The 24,601-nt window shown below is 40.1% G+C and overlaps 1 long non-coding RNA gene across 1 annotated transcript in view; it reads left to right on the top strand.

The window, feature by feature from the left end:
- The window catches only part of LOC146799539 (uncharacterized), a 146,517-nt gene that overhangs the window by 3,132 nt on the left and 118,784 nt on the right, over positions 1-24,601 (top strand). The window lies entirely within an intron of this gene.

Below are 24,601 nucleotides of genomic sequence, written 5' to 3'. Positions count from 1 at the left end.
CATACGTTTGCCTCTACATATAGTGGTAAACACACAAGCCCCAGATTGCAATGTGTTTGGCTAAAAAAACTGAATTTGCACAATGGCATCTGGACAATGAGAGTGTCCAGGACAAAGTTGAGTTGCAAATTGTGAGTTGCAAAAAATCGCAATTTGGGACCCACAAAACAGAATGGTCGTACATCTGGCCCTTGGTGCTGTATTTTAGCACGAAATGGTAAAATGAGTCATGACGTCAGATTTTGACATGAGGATGAATTTTGCACCAACGAAATAGCGCAAAAGACAGACCTGCAGTGAACAACACCTACTTGTGTTCTGGTTGTGTGCCTGTTCCAGCGCTCCGGTGCTATAACTTTGCGGGAGATGGCGTTATAATTACGTGAGGAGGCCTGATGGCATAATTTTAGGAATTTCGAGTAAACAGCATTACGCAAAATTCCCAATATTACTCCATTCTGAATTCTGTTGCTGCAATTTAAATTTCTCACAGGCTGACATGTAATGCACCTAGGTTAAAAGAGCAGAGTGGTGCTCATTCAAAAGACAGTTATAAACTGGAATTGATATCCAGAAAGTGGAATTAATGCTTCTGCAGGGTACTACATCCTGATCCTGGTTGGTGGTGTTCTGGGTAAAAATGAGGTAAGACCTGTTATAACAGTGTCTCCTCTTGCACATTTGTTTCTGTGCATTCCATAGAGCCCTGTTTTTTATTTTATGTGGGTAGAATCTTAAAAAGACAGAGTTGTGGTGTGTGCTGTGGCGTTTTATCTAGTCACTGATGCTGTAATATGGCACGAGAGAAGGTGTTTAACACTGATCCTGTCTCATGAGAAAAGAACATTATGTTTATTGATTGGGTTTAGAATGAAAAGCGCCTCGAAGCTATGCGGTTGTGGTGCAGCACCTCCCACGTCATTGGGGCTAGCCTCGCTAATTAACGTATCGATTTGCTGCTATCTATGGCCATTTGCAGTTTACTCTACGCTTGGCCATCACGGTTCACCCTGTTTACGTAGGCACTATCGGAGAAAACCCTAAACTCACGTGTCAAATAAAGTTATACATTATATTTTGTTGATTAAAAAAAAATAAAAAATTCCCCCGTTTCCGGTCAGAATGACGACCAAAGTCATTTACGATGTCAAGTTGTCAACGGAGTTTCAAAGACTTACATGTTGTAAAATGTTTACTACAAAGTTAGTTTGACATACGTTTCCTGCAGCGTTGGTGAACATCTGTTGCTGTTCTCTCTGTGTTCAGAAGATACATAAAAGATAGCACACGGTGGAGCCGTGTGTGTGTATGTGGCAATGTGTAGCTTTTGTTTAAAATGCAAATCGGAGATCATTAAAGGGAGTGATATCTCCGCCAGGGCCAGACTAGGACAGGAAAGAGATCCGGACGCTAGAATAAAAGGTAGCACATTGGCCCCATTAGCGAATCAGGTAGCCATAAAAATGTAGCCGGCATTCTACAAACAGGTGCAGTTTTGAACTTGAAAGACAAGCTGTGTAGGAGTTTTCTAAGGTATGGGAGACTTCCATTTCTTTGTGTTTGCTGCAGGCAATGTTTGTGGTAATATAAAGAAAATCAACAGTAAAAAACTGCCCACCAGACCATAAAACAAATCCAAAAACAGCCAAAACAACTACCCACACACTGACTTGTCAGATTGCCCTTTAGGCCAGTTCGACCCTGAATCCATGGCCTGTGACAATTGGTAAAAGTTGTTGTCAAATTTTGCTATGTTCACAAAATTATGGATTGTTTGACAGAGGATAGAGGAGAAGAAAAATCCACATATCCTTTGTTCTGGGGTCTTTGTAGAGCGATATATGCCACATTACCCCAGCTTTTTGAACCACATACATGATGAATTGCAGGGATATTTCTTTAGGTAGGTAGCAAGGGTGGTCGTGACTTGCCTTTAGAGATCAACTTAATTACATTGAGCTCAGGAAAGACTCTAACATCAAGGGGCCCGATTCACATAAGTAAACTGTGACGAAAGTCTAACTTTACTCTTTCGGTATTTACAAAGGACATTTATGAGTAGTAAAGTTAGATGTTTGTCTCAGTTAAACTTAAGTTTTGGTCTTAAGTTTAACTGAGACCAAAAGTCGACATTTGGTCTCAGTTAAACTTCTGACCAAAACTTAAGTTTAACTGAGACATACGTCTAACTCTATTACTCATAAATGCCGTTTGTGAATACCAAAAGTCATCACTTAGACTTTCATCTCAGTTTACCTTTGTGAATCAGGCCCTATCTGTTTAAAAATTCCTTTAGCTCACCAGGTACTGATTGTGATAACCCTCTCCCCAAATAATGTGTCCTTCTCACCAACAGAAACACTCTAGGATCCAGTAGCTCTAATATTTGTTCCAGGAATACTATTTGAACCATCCCCATTGCAATAGGTTTTTAGCTTTATACCAAACTCCTTAAATCAATATTTAAATGGCAAAAGTACTAAAAAGTGATCTGGTCAAATTGGAAACGCAAATGATGGTTGAGGAAAATAATAATGATACCACTGCCGATCAAATCGTGCTTACAAAAATCAAAGCAGGGTTCTCTGAAATTCAAAGCAGGGTTCTCTGAAATTCAGGCTATCATCATGCTGTGATTCACAAAGGTTAACTTACAATTGTTTTTGGTATTCACAAACTATCAGTTTAATTTCTATTAATAGTAATTTTATGACTACAGAGAATCGCAGTCAGAGTGGAAAGCTACGCACATAAAAAATAAGGACATGCTTAGGATTTAATGTCTCAGCAGTTATAAACTTACTATTAAATTGAATTTTGTGAATAGCAAAAAAATAGAAACATACGTTTAAGATCAGGCCTTGTGATTTTTCTGATCTATCAATTGCTCTTGCATGTTGGTGATCCAGCGCGAGACCGGAGAAGAAGGGCAAGTATATACAACTATCCTTCCTGAGTCGCAGACCCGATGTTACACTAGCTCATTCACACACGCAGTCATTGGTGGGGCCCATAACACAAACACTCACACATCTCCACTCACGAGTCTGCACACAGGAGGGATGAATAATTCAAGCGCTGGACATGTGGGGGGTACCTTATTACCTATAGGGGAGAAAAGTTATTTTACAGAATATACATTAGCATTCGCCACCAATAGATTCCTAATCCTAAACATCAAGGCACTCCACCACTTGGTCGACGGACCAATTAGTTGGATTGGTTGATGGTGATTTAGAACCAGCTAAAACACATTTAAGACTCAGAATCCTTTACTCTTTTCATTGAATAACCACAAACTCGTCATTCCTGTTAATCATAATTTTTTATCTAAATATTATTTGCAATTAATATTAGCATTTTTCGCTTAATCAAAAGTTTAGAGTTTAGCTCAATTTGCATGACATTATATTTACCTATTCTTGCTATCTGGATTTTCTCTAATTCATTTGGCTCTGCCTAACCGAATGTAGCCGTTAATTGTCCTGAAAAAGCAGGCAAAAGCTCAAAGTCCGAAAGTTCTTTGCTCAGCACGTTACAGTCCCAAAGATTTTCAAAGGACCAGAAATCGTGCAAGCATCTCTCATCGCCTGTGGGGTCGATAGGGGTGTGCAGTCATCCAAACCGCCGAATGCCAGCATATCAGGAAAAATGGGGAAAATGGAACGCCCCTCCCTATTCTACTATTTTTATAATCAATTTCGGGATAACATGAAACATTTTTAGATAACGAAAGACGGGAATTGGCTGATTGGAAACGTCAGATTTTACACCAGTGGATGTTCTCATGGATTTTGCTGGTTCATTTCCGTAGTTCATGTTACCCATATGCAACAATGTTTAAGGTTTGCTTGCATGTCCCAATTGTTCATTTAGACTAGTTTTTACTGACTGAAGTTTGGCAGTCCACCAAGTTCCTATCCTTGACCAGGAACACGGTAAAATGAGGTCATCAGGAAGTTCACGGAGCCACCCGAGTCTGCGCAGTAGGCATCGCGCTCACGAGACGGTAGCCACTTCTGAACTCCATTTCGGACGCCATTTTTAGGTAGGCCCAAATGTCAACTTAAGTGAAACAAACACAAAAGAATAATTAATACAAAGAAATGAAGATTCTAATGTTAAACCCTCGCTAATCCCTTTTTGTATTAGTATTTTCCTAGCATTTAGCGACATTTAAAGCAATAATACTCACCTTTAGGATCCAAACAGGAACGCAAACGTCACATAAGCAACATAAATCATGCGGTATCTTATTACCACATATACTACTATTAATATGCGTACATATTTTAGTCATTAAAATTATTTTGCCATGCAAATAGCAATATCCCACGTGTAATTGGTGTATGCAAATGGTTGGTTTAGTACAACACTGCAAACCATTAGTAAGTTAATAATAAGTAGGTTATATAATTAGTATTTTCATGCAAAATATAGGAGGTATACAAAATTTTGGTTTACCTGCTCCATCAATCCCCCCTTTGGTGATTTTTAACATCACCACACTACCTTAAATTTTATAAAATTTGTAGATAGAAATTAATTCAGTTCTCTTAATATTTTGTTAGATCACATGACTGTTTCCCCTGTCTCTTCTTCTCTTGTCTTTTTATACATATTTTCTTTCCACTCTTCTAATTCTACCTCTCTTTCTTTTCTTTCTTTTTCTCTTTTCTGTACAGTTTCTCTATTTTTATGTTATTTCGTAGTTTCCTTCTTTTACTACATAGACATCCTAATCTCAGAATTAATACTAGAATAATCACACATGTTACTGGAAATAATATTGTACCGATAAAGGTACTACCTAGTTTTAGTAAAAAGTCTTTAATAGTAGAAAACCTTTTTCCAATTTTTCCCAAATACCTTCAACCTCCAGTGGAGCAATCTCCTCAGTTATATTCTTTATATATGTCTTTAAATCTTTACTTTCGTCAGGAATATAGGTACTACAATGTTGAACCTTCAGCATTCCACAGACTTCATCTTCTTTTGCCAAAATTATATCAAGGGTAAGTCGATTTTGCATTACCATAGCTTGCATGGCAACCGTTTCGGTATTTACCAATAAAAATCCTCCAGCAGTGCTTGTTGACAAGCGATCCACTACTGTCGATAATTTTCTAATTTTATGTGCATTCAGAGATATTCCAACTGCTGGTATCAGTGCTCCAAAAATTTCTCCTACAATTTCTGACCAAGATTCTCTTCTTCTACGTGTTAGTTGTCTACCTATCTCATGTGCACCATCTTTTCCTCTTCCCACATGAAATATCTTTGGGAAAACCAGGCCTAGATAACATGTGTCATACCAAGGGTCGGGTAATCAATAGTAAGTTTTGTTCCCGCAGATAAAATATAATCCATGGAAAACTGGATCATTTCCTTCTTTAAATCCCCATCCGCCCATGATTCTATAAGTATCATGGCAATCACTTGTGCCTACAAAATAGTTATCATATGCTGTTTGATTTCTTCTTATACACAACTTCCCTTTCTGAGACCAATCTAGAGCCATTGTTGGACTAGCTTCTCCTTTCAAATGTTTTTCTCTTTCAACATCCCAGACTGTCCTTTCTTCTTTTCCCTCGGGTACCTTCTTTTGCATTTTTTGTCTCCTTTCTTCTACCATATCTAAGAAAGTCTTCTCCTCTCTTTTCAGACTACAGGTTAGATTATTTCTGAATTGTGAACCTCATGTTAATACTTTAGTTTCTAAGAAAAATTCACCTAACACTTTAGCAGGTTTTACTTTATTCAATTTATTGACTACAGGTATTTGTGAAAATATGTTATCTACATCTGAAAAATAATATTCTAGTTTCCCTATTTAGTAAAACAAACTTGCTAATACACTACATGTTATTCCATATGTCACTGGAAGGTGATGGTAAGTCACTCCCTCAGACACTGATGCAGGCAACTGCATACAAACGTAGCAGTCTCTCGCATCCATTGTTTTAAATTATTCATACAATAATTTTGAGAAAACATTGTTAGAAAAATCAGTTATGGACCTATCTTTATGTAAGTAATTTTTATCTATTTTAGTCGGATAAATCTTCTGAATCTTTTCTTCATTAGTCTTATTCTCACTATGACCTTCTATTGTTTCTAATGTAACCTTAAATGAGACAATGAAAGCTAACGCACTCCACAAAAGCATTAATAATCCTGTACAACAACAACACATTTTGCACCATCTTCTAAGGAACACACATGTTGATTTTCTACTTTCTGTGTTTGCCATTTCGCAAAATGATCAGTGTCTTTTGACTCGTCTACTTCACAACTAGTTTGTCTAAACCCAAGGTTCTAAGCACCTACTTGGTTCTTTTTTCTGTTATTTCTTTTATTTAGTAATTCTTTCAAGTTTCTCCTTCTAGAGCACTTTTGTCCTCTTCAGTTTGGCATTTGATCGTCTTTCACTTTTCTTTCACAATCTTGATTCAGAATTTCCTGAACATCCGTCTCTTCCCTGATGTCGGACAAGATAACTCTCAGGATTTCCGATCCTTCATCATCCTCAACCACTTCCGGTATAGTCACCTTTAGATCTCCTTGGCTATCTGCCTCTTCTCGTGCTTCAGGAAGTGCCAGATACGACCATTCTGGTGACTTATACTTCTGGTTAGGTCTTCTCGTTCGCTTGTTTTCTTCTGATTGTGTCTTTTCAATGTCTTTTGTTTTCTCTTGGCTAGATACCTCATTCACTTGTTCAGCTCTAGATGAATTTACTCGTGTCAATCTGTATCTCAATCTCTTAATCTTGTTTGGCCAAATCTCATCCTTTGCTGGCCTTTTTTGCTTACTTCCTTTTTCATTTCTCTCAGTCTTCTTATAAGCTTTATTCGGCACATATAAATGACCATAAAAGCACGGACAACAAAAACAACAATACATTTTAAAAGATGTTACAACTAAAATTTACAACTAATAATTACAATCAATAATTCGTAAGACAATAAATATCTCTCAGTCCTCCATGCTCTTTTCCTCAGGACTCGACCTTCTGGTACTTCTTCGTCACTGTCCTCGGATTCGGTTCCAACTTGACTTTTACTTTCAGTAGTCTTTCTTTCCACCAATTTCTTTTTCTTATCTACTTCTGTCCCTCCTCGTGGTTCTTCCACACAATCTTCCTGCTGACTAACTATCCCTTCTTCTACCTGGTTGTGTGGTTTCCCTACATCTCCTCGGGGGTCTTCCTCAACAATCTTTCGCTCACTCTCTATATCTGGTACCTTACCATCTATTTCTATTATTTCAGGCGGAATTTCTCTTGATTTATCACACAGAATTTCATTATTAATGATCTCTTTGACAGTCTTTTCACTAGTTTTATTTTCGCTCTTTTGTGCTTGTACTGGTTCAGTGTCTGATTCTGAGCTGGTGTCAGAAATCTGCAATTTTCTTCTTAATGGAAGATTCTCTGGTGCTATAGCTGGACTTGGTTCTAACTCCCCCTTTCAGGAGTTTGTCTTGCTCTTATTTCTTCAGTATCTGATTCGGAAATTGCATCGGATTCCTCAAAGTATTCTCCTTCTTTGTTATCCACTGGATTTGGAATTCGCAAGGTGTGACTAGCATGCATCCAGTTCCTCACTCCTGCACATTTTACAGCTGTCGTCGTGGTCAAAATCACTTGACGTGGTTTACCCCACCTTGGGACCAAACAATTTCTTCTTCTATGCACTTTTATTCTCACCCAGTCACCTGGGCTCAGATCATGAGCTGGCTTCATTTCAAGAGTGTTGGCATCCGATCCAACCTGATGAAACACAGAATGAACGGAATCAGCCAACCTCTTGCAATAGTCCAACACCAAGTCATCAGATACAGGCAATAGTTTGTTGACTGGTAAAAAACATGTTGCATTGCTCTCCCGATCACAATTTCATGAGGACTCAAACCTGTATTCCTATCTGGAATGGAGCTTATAGTCATGAGTACCAGAGGCAAGACATCAGGCCATTTCAAACCTGTGGCAAAACACATTTTCCCTAATCGGTTTTTAATGGTGCCATTTACTTGTTCCACCACACCAGAAGCATCTGGGCGATAGGCACAATGTAGTTTCGGTTGTACATTCAATGCTTCACAAATTTCATGATTTCATTATGGAAATGTTTTCCTCTATCTGACTCAATCGTGACTGGAAAACCAAATCTAGGAATGAACTCTCTCAATAGTAGCTTGGCTACTGTAATTCCATCACTCCTTCTAGTTGGGTATGCTTCCACCCATCGAGAGAACAGACAAACCATCACTAGAACATACCTCAACCAGTTGCAGGGGGGCATTTCAATGAAGTCAATCTGCATTCTTGTTAAAGGCCCTACTTCTCGTCCTATCGTTCCCAGACTTACCACTGTTTTTCTTCCAGGATTGAATTGCTGACATATAAGACATCTTTGACAAAGGCTTTCAGCTACAAGTCTAAATTTAGCATCATACCATGTCAGTTTGAAAAGTCTGATCATAGGATCTCTTCCTACATGTGCTTGTCCATGATACATCCGTGCCATGGCAGAAACCATGCTATCAGGCATGACTGGTCTTCCATCCCGATAAACTCACACATGATCTGTTTCTCGTGGTGCACATCCTGCTTTTACCCACTGTCTCATTTCCTCATCTCCTGCTTCTTCCTGCAACTTCCTCACTTCTTCCCATGTATTCACGGTGTTAGTAAACAACAAGGGACGTTAATTTATTTCTTTTTCTCTCCCTCGATTCACAGAGTTCTGATTGCGTGCACAATACTGAGCCATATCGTTGGCAAACCGGTTGCCCGCTGAAATATAATCGGCGGTCCTGGAATGCGCAGCACATTTCACTACTGCTAACTGCTTAGGCAGCTGTATCGCCTCAAGCAATTTTCCAGCCACTTCAGCATTCCTTATTGAAGTTCCACTCGATGTCAAAAACCCTCTTTGGGACCAGATTTGCCCAAAGTCATGCACTACACTGAAGCAATATTGACTATCGGTTATCACAGTCACTCTCACATTCTTTCCCAACTTGCATGCTCTTGTTGAAGCAAAAAGTTCAGCAACCTGGGCTGATTTTACTCCTTTCAGGCAAGATGCTTCCAATACAGCTGCTACTGTACATACTGCATACGCTGCACTCAGAATTCCCTCATCTGTTCTCAAGCATGATCCATCTACGAACATCACATAGTCACTTTCTGTCAAAGGTTCATCTTTTATATCAGGACGTGGTTTGGTACAGAAATCAAGTACTTCCAAACAGTCATGATCCACATCATCTCTGACTTCCACATTCTCAGCATCAGGTAACAGTGTTGAAGGGTTCACATTCAGACATCTCATAAGACTCACATTCGTTGCACCTAAGATTACTTTCTCGTATTTAGTCAGATGACTATGCGTCATAAACTGAGTGCGGCTCCTTATTAAAAGGATTGCCACGTCATGGGGCACAAACACTCTCACATGATATCCCATCACAATTCCTTCACTCTGTTCCAAACTCTTACAAGTAGCTGCTACAGCTTTCAAACAACCAGGCAATGCTACAGCTACAGGGTCTACCATAGCTGAAAAATATGCAATTGGTCTTCTCAATTTTCCGTGTTTCTGTATTAACACAGAAAGTGTACATTCATTTCTTTCGCTGCAATAGAACTCAAATTCTTTCTCATAGTCAGGCATGCCAAGAGCTGGTGCTTCACACAACCCATCTCTCAATTGTTTAAAAGCCTTCAACTCTTCTTTATTTAATTCAATGGGATCTTTTACATCACTCCTTGTCAAACGTACCAAAGGTTTTGCAATCAAGGAAAAATTACTAATCCACTGACGACAATATCCAACCATTCCAAGAAACATTCTCACTTCTCTTTGAGTCATTGGGGCTCTCATTCCTTTTATTATTCTGATTCTATCTGCAGTTACTTCCCTTAGTCCTTTTTCAATTTTATGGCCTAAATATTGCACTTCTTTCTGACAGAATTGTAATTTCGATGGGGATACTTTAAGTCCTCCATCTGCCAAAATATGATTCAACAATGCAAAGGTATCCACTACACAAGCTTCTTGAGTTATCAATGCCACAAGTAGGTCATCGATATATTGGACCAATACTGAACTTTCGGGCATCTTTAAATCTTCTAAAGACTTTGACTGATTAAATATTGAGGGACTCTCTGTATACCCCTGTGGGATTGGGCACCATGCCAAAATACGTTCGCCAAACCGGAACGCAAAAATCTGTTGGCTGTCAGGGTGCAAAGGAATGGAAAAGAAAGCATGACACAAATCAATCACTGTATACCATTCTGCATCATGAGGAATCTGATATAAAATCACAGATGGATTTGGTACACTGGGACAACATTATACAACAATTTTATTTATTTTTCTCAGGTCTTGTACTATTCTAAAAGTTCCGTTAGGCTTTTTCAAACCCATAATTGGTGAATTACATGGACTGCTCATTATTTCTCTCAAAATACGTTGTTTAATCATTCTGTCTATTATAGGAGTGACTCCTGCAATTATCTTGGGTGTCAATTTGTACTGCGGAATATTTGGGTAACTTACTCCTTCCTTTACAGCAATTTTTACGGGATCTGCATTTTTCATTAATCCCACATCTTCTCCTGTGAAATCCCATTCCTCCATCTTTACTGTCTTTTTTAATTCATGGGGCAATTCCTCGGTGTCAAATACAGCAAATGTCTCAGTAATTTCAGGTTCCATATTAGCTATAGTCCTTTTATACAATACGTCTTTATCAGGAGTCTCAAAAGCTATACCATCAGGGGTACAGAATATTGTGCAGTTCATTTTGCATAGCAAATCTCTCCCTAATAAATTTACAGGGCTTGAATCACACATGACAAAACGGTGCATTTCAGAAAATTTCCCTATGTTAACTTTAACTGGATCAGTGAGATACGTTTTTATCTGCCTGTTGGATACTCCAACTACTTGGATCGTTTCATCCGAGAGAGGAAGATTTTTGACATCATCTGACCTAACATTTGAACGAGTAGCACCAGTATCTACTAGGAAAGTAATGTCTTCGTCATTTACCTTTCCATCCACAAAAAGGCCTGTCTGGTCTACTTCTAGAGTTGCGCCAAGTACGCACTCTTCTTCCTCCCCTCGGCACAGTCAATAGCTTTCTTCTGACTCACTCTCATCACGTTGTAGCCAATATTGCGAAACAGCACTAGCGCGCTGCAGCTTAGTTACCCGTTCTTCGTTGTAGAATCCTGTCTCATTACTGTATTTCTGAGGATTTACGCTCTGTGGAAAAGGCGGTTCTGGCACCTGACACTGTTGGGCAACAACCTGCTGCTGTCGCTGCGGTTGACAACTCACCTCATTCTGCACCTGTGGATTCAATGATGCATTATCACCATTAGCACTTGGGGGAAATTTACACTCGGTTCTCCAATGCCCTATTCTTCCGCAATTATGACATGGCCATTTCTTTTTAGCTTCTTTTAAACTAATCTGTCCTTTCCCTTATCCAATGTTGGGGTTTTGTCTCATGCTCGTACCATTTGCCTGTTCAATCAATTGAGCTTCCTGTCTCTCTGCCACTTTTACTTGAGCCCACATGGCTTTTCCTTTTAATTTACCTTTTCAAAGGCGATACCCATTTCACTTGCTACTTCTTCTAGTCTTTCGTGTAAATTTCTTGCTCTCCATGTTATACTTTTGCATAGAAACATTAATTCTTCCTCCTGATAGGCTTTTAACTTTTCTGTGGGAATGGTTCCTACTATTAATTCTTCTAAAACTATTTTTAATTTGGACACATCTAAAGGTCGAGGTTCAGCATCTTTTTGCTGTAAACTCCTTAACCATTCACTTTGTTCATCAGAAGTAGGACCTACAAGAATCATTTCATTTCGTGTTTGTTCTAAACTTTTTGGTGACCCTGGTACTGATTCTGTCGTCATTATTGCTCTATTCGCTAGACTCTGATTTACTGTCAAATTCTTAGGAGTACTTTGTTCAGAAATTCTTACCGCTTGTTCCCATGGATTTTCTCTTGAACCTCTTCTTTGCATTTCATTTTCTTTATTACTGTTGTAAGGAATTGTCAGACAATGCTCACTATCATTTTGTTTATCAAAAATAGGCATTACAGATCCTATTGTTACAGGAACAGTTACAGCTTCCATGTTTTTAGTCCATTCCCTAATCTTTTCAGTTAATTCTAAAGTAGTCCTTGCTAATTCAGCTGAACTTTCATTAGACATTTTACCAGGTTGTGTATTTTCTGTTTCTCTAAAGGGATTATTTCTTCCTACCTCATGTGGTATTGTGTCAAATTTTATATTCTGTGGTGATTCTTTTACTGGGGCACTTGGTGTCAATAATGTGGAACTTTGTTGGTACGGGGTGGATTTTTATAAAACATGGCCTCAAGAATATCATCCTCCGACTCATGCACACCATGCTTATAACCTTCTGGTCCTATATTATTTCTCTTCTCTGTACATTTTCTACTACTAGTCTCTTCGGCACTTCTCATTGGGAACATACCATCAGTCATATTTGCACTTCGCTACCTCCTCATTCTGTCATCATGATTCTCCTGTCTATACGATCTACCAAACATATATTTGTACCTTTCACCACTCCGCTGTCGTTCTCTGTCATACATCTCATCTTATACTACTCACACTAAATATAGGGTAGTGCTGTTCAAACGTGTAGAAAACAGTACACTAATAAGGGTCGGGCATAACAAATGTTATGGACGAAAACCCTCACTCACCCGAGGGTGACATGCTTCATCATTGGGTTCCTCCAACACACGGGGACCGCAAGGTACCCCGTGTGGTCTACAACTTTACCCAGAGAGGGAAGGAGCAGGAGTGCAAAGCACATGTTGATACTACAAACTCAGTATGGTAAGGAGGGGCAGAGTGCAATAAAACAAACCAGAAAAGTGTGACTAAAAATTATCTACTCAGGGGCAACATCTTTATTCTTCCTGCATAAGTAGTAGTGTTTTAAAATGCAAGTGAATGTAGGGTTGATAAAGAATACCCTATCTAATGATCAACATGTTTCTGCCCAGGTGACAGGATTGTTCGAGGCATTCATCAGGATCATAGAGAAAGTCACTCTGCTAATACGGTGCTTAAAATATAGTATAATACTTAGGCCTTCATCTCTTGACCATCTATCGCAGTAACAATCTATGCGATGGATCTGGAGGCTCTGTAAAAACAATAGAACCATATCTTAAAGGGATTAGCCGTACACCCAAGTGCACCACAACCCAAATTCAGTGACCAAGTAAAAATTCTTACCTATAGCATATAGTTTGTGTCTACTCAACCATCTGCCGAGTCTCACACCACGTCAAATATGCAATTAGGAGATGTAAATGTTTTTTAAACACATAACTGTTAAAGCAGACACCAATGCATTTGGTACATAGACAGATCTAGAATGGATCATTATTACACATATTCTAACTAATAGTATATTGCAATGTCACCCGGTAGTAATCTCATTACAATATGCCAACTCAAATCATGAACCTTCTGTGTTACTATGTATGTGTTCGTAATATGTTCATAATTACATGGGGAACTAGAATACATAGCAGTGGTCCCGTTGGCTCTCAATATATATGTATAACGTTTATAACTTGCAATGGTATTTCACTCAATTGATGTTCACATTATAGATTCTACTGTTAGTGTGTCGTCAATCTTAAAAGTATCTTTACGGACCATTAATGATTGATTGGAAGATCATCCTCGTAGTGATCAAACTCCTACGGCCTTTGTAATGAAGTGTGCCAATCTTGCTATGAGAGAGAACTTTTTTTCTTTTGAAGACCAATTATATTGGCAAGTTATGGGCACTTCTATGGGCAGTACCTGTGCTCCCAGTATGGCCAATTTGTTCATGCACTGGTTCGAGGTAACACATATATACCCAGAAGAAAATCCATTCCATAGCAAATTGTTGCTTTGGAAGCGGTATATTGATGATATTTTTAGGTCTCGCGAGCCAAAGGCTCGAAGAGACATTTTATATCTGGGCTTTTCAAAGTGCTGCCGTGGCCTAAAGCTACAGTGCACGTGAACGTGCACGCGCGCAGCGCCATGTGTCTTAACTCCGTAGTGATCGTAATCACGATCACTTTCACTTTCGCGGGCTCCTCTGTTTGCTGGCATTCCCCCCTCCCTTCTCGTTTTTTTTTTAATTGCGATTGTTGTCCGACATGCATTTGTCCCTGGCTGCACCCGCCCACTTCCGCCCTGCTCGTACTTACTGATAAACAAGTAACATGTAAAAGCATTCCCCTCCAGGAATACAAAATGCTGTGTGTGCATTTCCCTGCCATAAGCGCTTACGCAGTGCATTTGGATTCCCTTTAGTAGACCTGACGTCCATTCATAATAAGCGCCACGCTCACTATTCTAATCCTTCCCTGTACTTGTTTCTGTTCACCCATCTTCCTCAGGTACATCCCTGCAGCTTGTTCTCCGCCTCCTCACGGTTCTGCTGTTGCCGCAATCTGTGCCTTTATTTTCCCTGAGGACTGCATCTCTTTTCTGCTGATCGCTATCACTGCACATCAATCCACTTCCATTGGCACTTCTCTGTCCGTGGCCCACCCCTTCATCCTCTTTCTCGCCGTCTGCCTCACTTACTCTGTATAGGCACGCACCCCCTGTCACTCATTGTTACCCCATCCCTCCTGTGTGCGCCATCTCTTTCGGTGTCCGTGATTTGATCCTTCTCTTCCCTGTCCTCTTGAAGCTGTCTGCATATCCCCCCCTTTGTGCCGAAAGCGATCGTGTCAATTTATGCTGCAGATAGACCCTTCAACCCGGCAGCACATTAACACACTTACGAGATTATCGCGTGGAGTGTGTGTGTTTGTACCCGTTTGTGTGGGGTCCGTTTTCTGTGTTTGTGGTTGTACATATGGGCGTCTCTGATTTTCTACATCAGTGATCTGTGCGCGTCTGTATGCGTGGGAGTGCGTATGTTCCTTTGTGCATGTGTAGGTGATCCGTGTGTCTGTGCGTGCTTGTTCATTGTGTGTCTGTTGCACATGTGTGATTATGTGTGGTTTGAGGCGTCAGAGCTGCCTCACAGGCCCGGAGCAGCAGCTGGGTGTTGATGTATGTGATTGGGTTATATAGCAGCGGCTTCACAGTGCATTCTGAGGCTGATCTATAGCTGGTCTGAACTGTATCTGTATCGATTTCTACCCAGGCTTCATCTCCTCTCCTCCTAAACCGCCATTCCCTCCCCTCCCCCTGATCCTCAAACCACCACAGCCACACGCTCAACTGTGATCAAAAAGGCTGCAGTCCCTGACCACCTCTTGTAAACTTTATTACACAGCCAGCTAGGGATATGCAATACATCAAACTAAATGCAGGCCGGAAATATTTATCGCCCTGTCCGGCTCCCTCATTACAATGTATGGTATTCATGTGACTTAGGAGGGATTGGGAAAATGAGAAATGAAACAGTGATGTAGCTTGATAGACATACAAAGCTATGCCCTGGGAAATGCACCACCTCAGCCTCTTACTCTGGCCCCGAGCAAGAGAGAGAAAGGCGGAAAAGAAAGCGCATGTTTGAAGCTGTTCTGTTTTCTGAACGAGCATCTCTTGAATTGAACAAAGGCTTTTACGAGTCTCTGCGCAGCTTTTCTGCCAGTGACGTGTAAGTGAGGTAGAGTAGATGTGTGCATTACCGCCTCACTTCTGTGAATGCGTACATTACATTTATACATGTGTAAACTAAGCTGAGTATGTATATATTATGACCTATTTACTTTCATATAGGAAGCAATGACATGATGTGTGCATTACACAGTTTATTTTTGTAAGGAAGCTCAGCTGGGAATGATGTGTACATTACAGGTGTACTTGTGGAAAGAGAGCAGGAGATGTCCACATTAAAATTGTACTTTTATAGAGCAAGCAGAAGTCATGGCAAGAAAGCTGGTGTAACATGTATGAACAAAATGTCACTATTGTCGAGTAAGCCGGTAAAAGGTGTGTACATCACAGTTTTACTAGTGGAAGGTAAGGGGAGTGATATGATATGTACATTACAGTTTTACTTTTATAACAACTCAAGAACACAATGTGCACATTGCAGCTTTCTCTTTAGAAAGTAAGCAGAGAATGTGTAATTTATATTTTCACTTGGGTACGTTGTGCAGGAATATGAGCTCTACACTACAGTCTACCTAAGTGAAGTAACAGAGGACGGGGTACCCCTGTACCTGTTGCTTCTTCCCCCCCTTCTCCCCCAATGGTCTTGATTTCTTCTTCCCCTCCCAACCACCCCACCCCCCACTTTGTCGCTTCTTCCCCTCCCACTCCCCAATTGTCTTGATTTCTTCCTCCCCTCCAGCCCCTGCTTGTCAGTGATGCTTCTTACCCTTCCACCACCCCCCCTTGTCCGTGTTACTCCTTCCCTTCCACCCCCATCCTTCTGTTGACCCTCCTACGTCTTCCACACCACCCATCACCTTCCAATTGTCTGTGCTGTCACCACCCTCCATAAGCGAAACAAGCATTGGCATAGCCTTTGGGACCTGATGCATAGCTAAATACTTATAAGTGTTTAGTTATCCAGCACAATATCCTTGGTGCAACAACATCAAGTGTTGCATGGTTAAACACTTATAAGGTCCCAAATGCGCGACCTATTGGCTATGCCGATGCTTGTTTGTTTACATACCAAGCCTAGTGCCCTAAAAACGTTCATTCAATCCTGTTGTTTAATCTTGAATGGACTACATACAAAATAGTAGGCTAGAGAAGCTTCTCTAAATGTAGATGGCGCCCTTTCTCACTATATCCATTAGCCATTGCCAACGAGGGATTTGAGGCAGAAACATCAACCAAACATCATGAATGCAATACAGTACATTGACTGTAGCGTCTGCCAGAACAAACTTCAACAAGCATTTGCAATTCAATAGGTCTTACACGAGTTTGAGCTATTGGCATTGTAAATGACAATGCCGTTTATTTTTGTTTTCGTTTTAAAACAAATAAAAGGCATTGTCATTTATAATGCCAATAGCTTAAACTTGCGTAAATGCGAGACCTATTGCATTGCAAATGCTTGTTGTTATTTGGTAAGGTAATCACACTTCGCTTTTGGAGTTTGCTGACTGGCTTAATTCTCGCAACATCCACCTTAACTTCACATGGGAAGCAAGTAATGAGTCTTTACCTTTTCTTGACCTACGATTGTATCCTCGTGATGGGAACATTTGTACAGAACTCTATCAAAAGCCAATGGCTTGCAATGCGCTATTAAACTATAATAGCTTCCATCCACGGGCCCTTCGTGATAACCTCCCTATTGGGCAGTTTTTACGACTTAGAAGAAATTGCACTGAATTGAAAACATATCATAAACATGCAACCAATATCAGTGCACATCTTCAGACATGCCAATACCCCACACGGTTGATACGCAAAGCAAATAAGAGAGCGATCAACAACAATAGGGAGGCACTTCTTGAAACATATGTGAAACCTATTTCCAATCGCCTGGTGTGTGTTAGTACTTTCAGCCATCTAAGCACTACAATTAAGAAAGCAATCAATTCCAACTGGCATATTTTAAACAAAGGCAAAAAGTCCTGTGAAAAACCATTGTTTGCCTTCAAACATAGTAGGAACCTTGGCAACATTTTAGTGCACTCTCGGCCGAGAATTGCATATGGTACTAATCAACTACGAACTATAAACACAGGTACACCAGTCCAAGGACATTTTCCATGTGGCTCATGTGAAGTCTGCCCTTTGACTGCACGTAGAACACAATTAGATCTAGGACTGAAGACACCTTGGGTACTTACCAGTCATACGAATTGCAATTCTGAGGCAGTTATATATCTTATAACATGCCCCTGCAATTTGTATTACGTGGGCATGACTACTCGCAAAGCTAAAACCAGGATTATCGAACATAAGAGTTCGATAAAGTGTAAGAAATCTAACACCAAATTAACTAGACACTTCCTGGATGCTGGCCACACTGATCACGATCTACGTTGGGTGATATTGGATAAACCACACCATCACAAGAATATGGGACCTGTAGAGACTATATTGTTCCATAGAGAACAGAGTTGGGTCTTTAGATTGGACAGCCATTTAAATGGCTTGAACGATGATATTCCCGGGTGCGCATTGGCTTCTTGCTAATATAAATACATCTATATTTACATAGGTTCTTATGTCACGTGATCGTAATACACCTTCATTATTAGTATGTTTGTATCTAATACCATATACTAATATGGATTGCGTAACGTTAGAGTATTCTTAATAACGACCCGAGTTTATAATATCCCTATGTAGGGAGTAGGCTCTCTTATGCCAACTGCCGCTCCTGAATATAGTAATGATCAGTACGTACTGGTATGTTGGTCAATAATCAATACACACTCTCACAGGAATCAAGGAATTAGAGACCGATATATACCACACATGCACAGACTAATAAACAGCTTTTTTTATTCGCACATTACATTTGCTACCAGTATAGGGAGGTTGTTTACTCCGTTACCATGACTACAAGACGCATACGCGCCGCGTGTGACGTAATACGCACGTCGGCGTGTACACCGGACTGACTTCCGGATAAATAGACGGAGTGAACGCTGAGTTCGTTTCTCCCCTCCGAGTTCCCAAAGTCAAGCCTAACGTCATGAAGGTGAGCAAACCACATATAGCCTTTGGTTGACTTTGTTGAAACTGAAGCGGTTTCAACGCTAATACGCTCTTCCGTATGAGACCTTTGTTTGGTTTGTTATTAGCTTATATTAAGTTATGTTATGCTCTCCTTGTTTTGTTAGGTGTGGTCATGTCTACCTTGTCATGCGCCAGGACGCCCCTTAGCTGGGGCAGCTGTGCGCAATATAAATAACCCTAACATAACATAACAGTAACCCGAGTATCAAGTGTTTTGCTCTCATTATTGGAACCAAGTTAAAATAGCGGACCATACAATTTAAGATTGACGACACACTAAGAGTAGAATCTATAATGTGAACATCAATTGGGTGAAATAACATTGCAAGTTATAAACGTTATACATATAGATTGAAAGCCAACGGGACCACTGCTATGTATTCTAGTTCCCCATGTAATTATGAACATATTACGAACACATACATAGTAACACAGAAGGTTCATGATTTGAGTTGGCATATTGTAATGAGATTACTACTGGGTGACATTGCAATATACTATTAGTTAGAATATGTGTAATTATGATCCATTCTAGATCTGTCTATGTACCAAATGCTTTGGTGTCTGCTTTACCAGTTATGTTTTTAACAAACATTTACATCTCCTAATAGCATATTTGACGTGGTGTGAGACTCGGCAGATGGTTGAGTAGACACATAAACTATATGCTATAGGTAAGAATTTTTATTTGGTCACTGAATTTGGGTTGTGGTGCACTTGGGTCTACGGCTAATCCCTTTAAGATATGGTTCTATTGTTTTTACAGAGCCTCCAGATCCATTGCATAGATTGTTACTGCGATTGATGGTCAAGAGATGAAAGCCTAAGTATTGTACTATATTTTAAGCACCGTATTAGCAGAGTGACTTTCTCTATGATCCTGATGAATGCCTCGAACAATCCTGTCACCTGGGCAGAAACATGTTGATCATTAGATAGGGTATTCTTTTTCAACCCTACATTCACTTGCATTTTAAAACAACACTACTACTACTTAGGCAGGAAGAATAAAGATGTTGCCCCTGAGTAGATAGTTTTTTAGTCACACTTTTCTGGTTTGTTTTATTGCACTCTGCCCCTCCTTACCATACTGAGTTGGTAGTACCAACACGTGCTTTGCACTCCTGCTCCTTCCCTCTCTGGGTAAAGTCGTAGCCCACACGGGGTACCTTGCGGTCCCCGTGTGTTGGAGGAACCCAATGATGAAGCATGTCACCCTCGGGTGAGTGAGGTTTTTCGTCCATAACATTTATTATGCCCAACCCTTATTAGTGTACTGTTTTCTACACGTTTGAACAGCGCTACCCTATATTTAGTGTGAGTAGTATAAACGTAGGAAGAGATATAGGACAGAATTTTCTATCTAGTAGCGTAATTCTTCCTTGGACCCTCTCGTGTGATACTATATACATCTCATCTTCCCATTCTGTCAATGCTTCAAACTGAGTAGGTCTAGGTTCTAGTTTCATCATTCTTTCTCTCAAATTCCTTAATACCGCTAAATTGAATGAACCATGTTCTGGAAACACTAAAACTCCATCATCTTTTGTATACTTTGCCCAATTATCTAACCAAATACATGTATGATAGCCATATTTCGCAACCAGGCGATTTTGGTGGAGGAAGCAACCTCTCTAGTCACAATCGGTTTGTCCTTTTTAAATAAGTTCTTGATCTTTCCGAACCAGGACTTTTTCTCTTTTTCTGGTGGATCGTAATACATCATTTTCTCTTCTTAATATCGCTAGATTTCTCCTACGACTATTCTGTTATCTTATCCAATCGTAGCGCGACTCACACTAACGCACCAATCCAGAGCGTCTGTCACTTCTGTAATTTTCCAATCCCAGCGCGACTCACACCAACGCGCCAATCCGGAGCGTCTACGTCCCTCACTGACTGGCCAATCCCAGCGCGGTCTTTTCTGACGTCAGCTTTTCTCGCTATTCCTGCTGACTCCTCCTTTACAAAATTTATCGGCAAACTTTTTTACGTTCTTTTACTCAAATTCTGTTAGTAACAACATAAAAACGCCACCATTATCTGTTTCGCTAACAAAAGAGATAGTCTTGACCTTTTTCACAAGAATTCCGTCTTTCCCGAGAACAGTGCTTCAATCTTCCCTACTACGGAATCGTTACTTCCGTTGATAAAGTAGCACTTCCCTCTACCTCACCCTTCTAGCAAGCATTAACTAACCGTTTCTCTGGAAATAAGACACCTAGTTGGAGACGTCCTGCTCCTGAGAAATAAAACCAGAGTTTCACAATTGAGTCGAATGCTATTTCATTTACGCACATACATACGGAAAAATGTAGTTCATTCACACAGAATCCTGTCTTTCCCGAGAGCGGTGCTTCAATGTGCCCTACTACAGAATTATTATATTCGTTAATAAAGTAGCATCTACTTTATCCTTCTATCAAGCTTAGGGATCAACTATTACCTTTCCAGTGATAAGCGAATTCAGAGTTCACGTGGACTCCTGGTACTTAAGACCAAAATTTCACAGCTGGCCTTTGCTACCCATACACCTTTTTCACACAGAAATGTCCCTAACAGTAACACACAGCGATGTTACCAATTCGAACCCAGACAATGCGTCCTGCAACTTCAATCGTCCCACGTTTTCCCCGTGTACCTACAGGGCAAAAAACAATTCACCATGTGACTTCACTTGCCACAAGGCATCCGACTTCCTACATCCCAGAAGTCTTCAAAAACAACATAGAACGCAACGCGACTCAACATAAAGTGTTAGTACATAAACCAATACTCATCCAAACATCCGCAATCAATAATCAATATTCAAAAAATCGGAAATCAATAAGCAATAATCAAATCTATAAGCAATAGTCACCAAACCAATGCAATAAAACCATCATTCTGCTACCAGAAAAACTGATCCAGCACGAGACCGGAGAAGAAGGACAAGTATATACAACTATCCTTCCTGAGTCGCAGACCAGATGTTACACCAGATCATTCACACACGCAGTAATTGGTGGGGCCCATAACACCAACACTCACACCTCTCCACTCATGAGTCTGCACACAGGAGGGATGAATAATTCAAGCGCTGGACATGTGGGGGGTACCTTATTACCTATAGGGAAGAAAAGTTATTTTACAGAATATACATTCGCATTCGCCAACTATAGATTCCTAATCCTAAACATCAAGGCACTGCACCACTTGGTCGATGGACCAATTAGTTGGATTGGTTGATGGTGATTTAGAACCAGCTAAAACACATTTAAGACTCAGAATCCTTTACTCTTTTCATTGAATAACCACAAACTCGTCATTCCTGTTAATCATAATTGTTTATCTAAATATTATTTGCAATTAATATTAGCATTTTTCACTTAATCAAAAGTTTAGAGTTTAGCTCAATTTGCATGACATTATATTTACCTATTCTTGCTATCTGGATTTTCTCTAATTCATTTGGCTCTGCTTAAACAAATTTAGCCGTTAATTGTCCTGATAAAGCAGGCCAAAGCTCAAAGTCTGAAAGTTCTTTGCTCAGCACGTTACAGTCCCAAAGATCTCCAAAGGACCAGAAATCGTGCAAGCATCTGTCATTGCCTGTGGGGTCGATAGGGGTGTGCAGTCATCCAAACCGCCGAATGCCAGCATATCAAGGAAAATGGGGAAAATGGAACGCCCCTCCCTATTCTACTACTCTTTTTATAATCAATTTCGGGATAACATGAAACATTTTTAGACGACGAAAGACGGTGATTGGCTGATTGGAAACGTCCGATTTTACAATCAGTGGATGTTCTCATGGATTTTGCTGGTTCATTTCCGTAGTTCATGTTACCCATATGCAACAATGTTTAAGGTTTGCTTGCATGTCCCAATTGTTCATTTAGACCAGTTTTTACTGACTGAAGTTTGGCAGTTCACCAAGTTCCTATCCTTGACCAGGAACACGGTAAAATGAGGTCATCAGGAAGTTCAGGAAGGCATCGCGCTCACGAGACAGTGCCCACTTCTGAACTCCATTTCGGACGCCATTTTTAGGTTGGCCCGCATGTCAACTTAAGCGAAACAAACACAAAAGAATTATTAATACAAAGAAATTAAGATTCTAATGTTAAACTCTCACTAATCCCTTTTTGTATTAGTATTTCCCTAGCATTTAGCGACATTTAAAGCGATAATACTCACCTTTAGGATCCAAGCAGGAACGCAAACGTCACATAAGCAACATAAATCATGCAGTATCTTATTACCACATATACTACTATTAATATGCGTACATATTAGAGTAATTATAATTATTTTGCCATGCAAATAGCAATATCCCACGTGTAATTGGTGTATGCAAATGGTTGGTTTAGTACAACACTGCAAACCGTTAGTAAACTAATAATAAATAGGTTCAAAATTTTGCTTTACCTGCTCCATAATTAGCATGTTTTTTAAAGATATTTTTTGCACACATAGAATAAGGATTTGTTTAAAATGCAATTTTGAACAATATATGCTGAAATGGAGTATCTCTCTTCCTTTTTTGCATTGTTTTATTTATTGGCATTTATAGCAACATTTACGAAGTGTATCATAATTTGTCAATATCCGGAAGACAGGGAGGAAGGGAGGGATAGGGAAGAATAAAAAGGAAGAGGGAGGTAAAGCATAATACAGCATAGGTTGGCGCAAACAAAGAACACCATTTCAGACTATATAGCGTGAATGATACATTTGTAGCACACACATATTCAACTTACTGAAGTTCCAGACATACCCTCTGAAGTAGGAGCCCAGAACATATGCTTTAGGGGACTGAGGTTTTAAACATTTTTCTTTTTTTTTTAATAATCCTCATATCATCAAGAGCGTCTGCAAATCGCAAACCACTCAATCTATCCACACCGCTGACGGTGCCTCAGTATAATCATAGGACTATTTGACCAATTCCTTGATCCATGCATCATTTCGAGAGATCAGCCCATAGTGCAGAAGGGTGGCCCATTTTACATCCCAAATCTGAGCACCAAACCCAGTCCTCCACCTTCGGGGGTAATGGATCAACCCACTTCTTACAAACTTCCCTCTGTGTGATGAGTATCAGATAAAATAATAACCCACTCTGCTGCCACAGCAGGAGGTTGCCCGTTATCTTGCCAAGAGAACAAGCATTGAGTTCATAACCATCTCTAACCCAAAGATATCTCTCAGGATAAGCTCTATTCCACACCAAAATTCCTTGAACCTGGGACACAGGAAGAAAACATGGTCATCATTCGATTCCACACAGTCACATCATCTACACTTGGGAGAGGGGCTAGAGGGCAAACTTAGCAATTTTGGATGGTGTCCAATAGAGCCGATTAATGGTGAAGAAATTATTCTGATTTAGGTTTGCTGGTTTAACAACTGAATACGAGAGCTCCAACGCGCTACTCCAAACTGGTATAAAAGCCATCTCTTGAAAGACTCCTGTCCACACTGAATGCAGGGGGAATAGGTTCTTCTCGTCGGTGGTCAAATGTCTCAATACCAAGATGCAACCTCCTTACTTTTAGGTGTAACATCCTGGAGGGAGAGTTCTAATTCCCAATCACCCCCTATCTTCTGCTTCGAGGCCACAAACCAGGAGGACAGTTGCACAAATTTGAAACTGGAGAGGCGATCTCCAACCTTCGCTTCCAAAGCTTCCCAGGGGAGCAGCCCTTCAGTTGTCGTCAGATCAGCCCAGATAGTAATACCAGCCTGCCTTAATTGGAGACTTAGGCCATCTTTCAAACCAGAGGAACTCCATACTGGGGAAAAATCAGAATAGTAACCTAAACTAAGCATTTTCCTGATCCTATACCATAAATT

The sequence above is a fragment of the Triturus cristatus genome, chromosome 9 (genome assembly GCF_964204655.1).
Source record: "Triturus cristatus chromosome 9, aTriCri1.1, whole genome shotgun sequence".
Classification (NCBI taxonomy): Eukaryota; Metazoa; Chordata; class Amphibia; order Caudata; family Salamandridae; genus Triturus; species Triturus cristatus.
The sequence above is the reverse complement of the archived record's forward strand: the minus strand, read 5'-3'. Positions and strand labels throughout refer to the sequence as shown.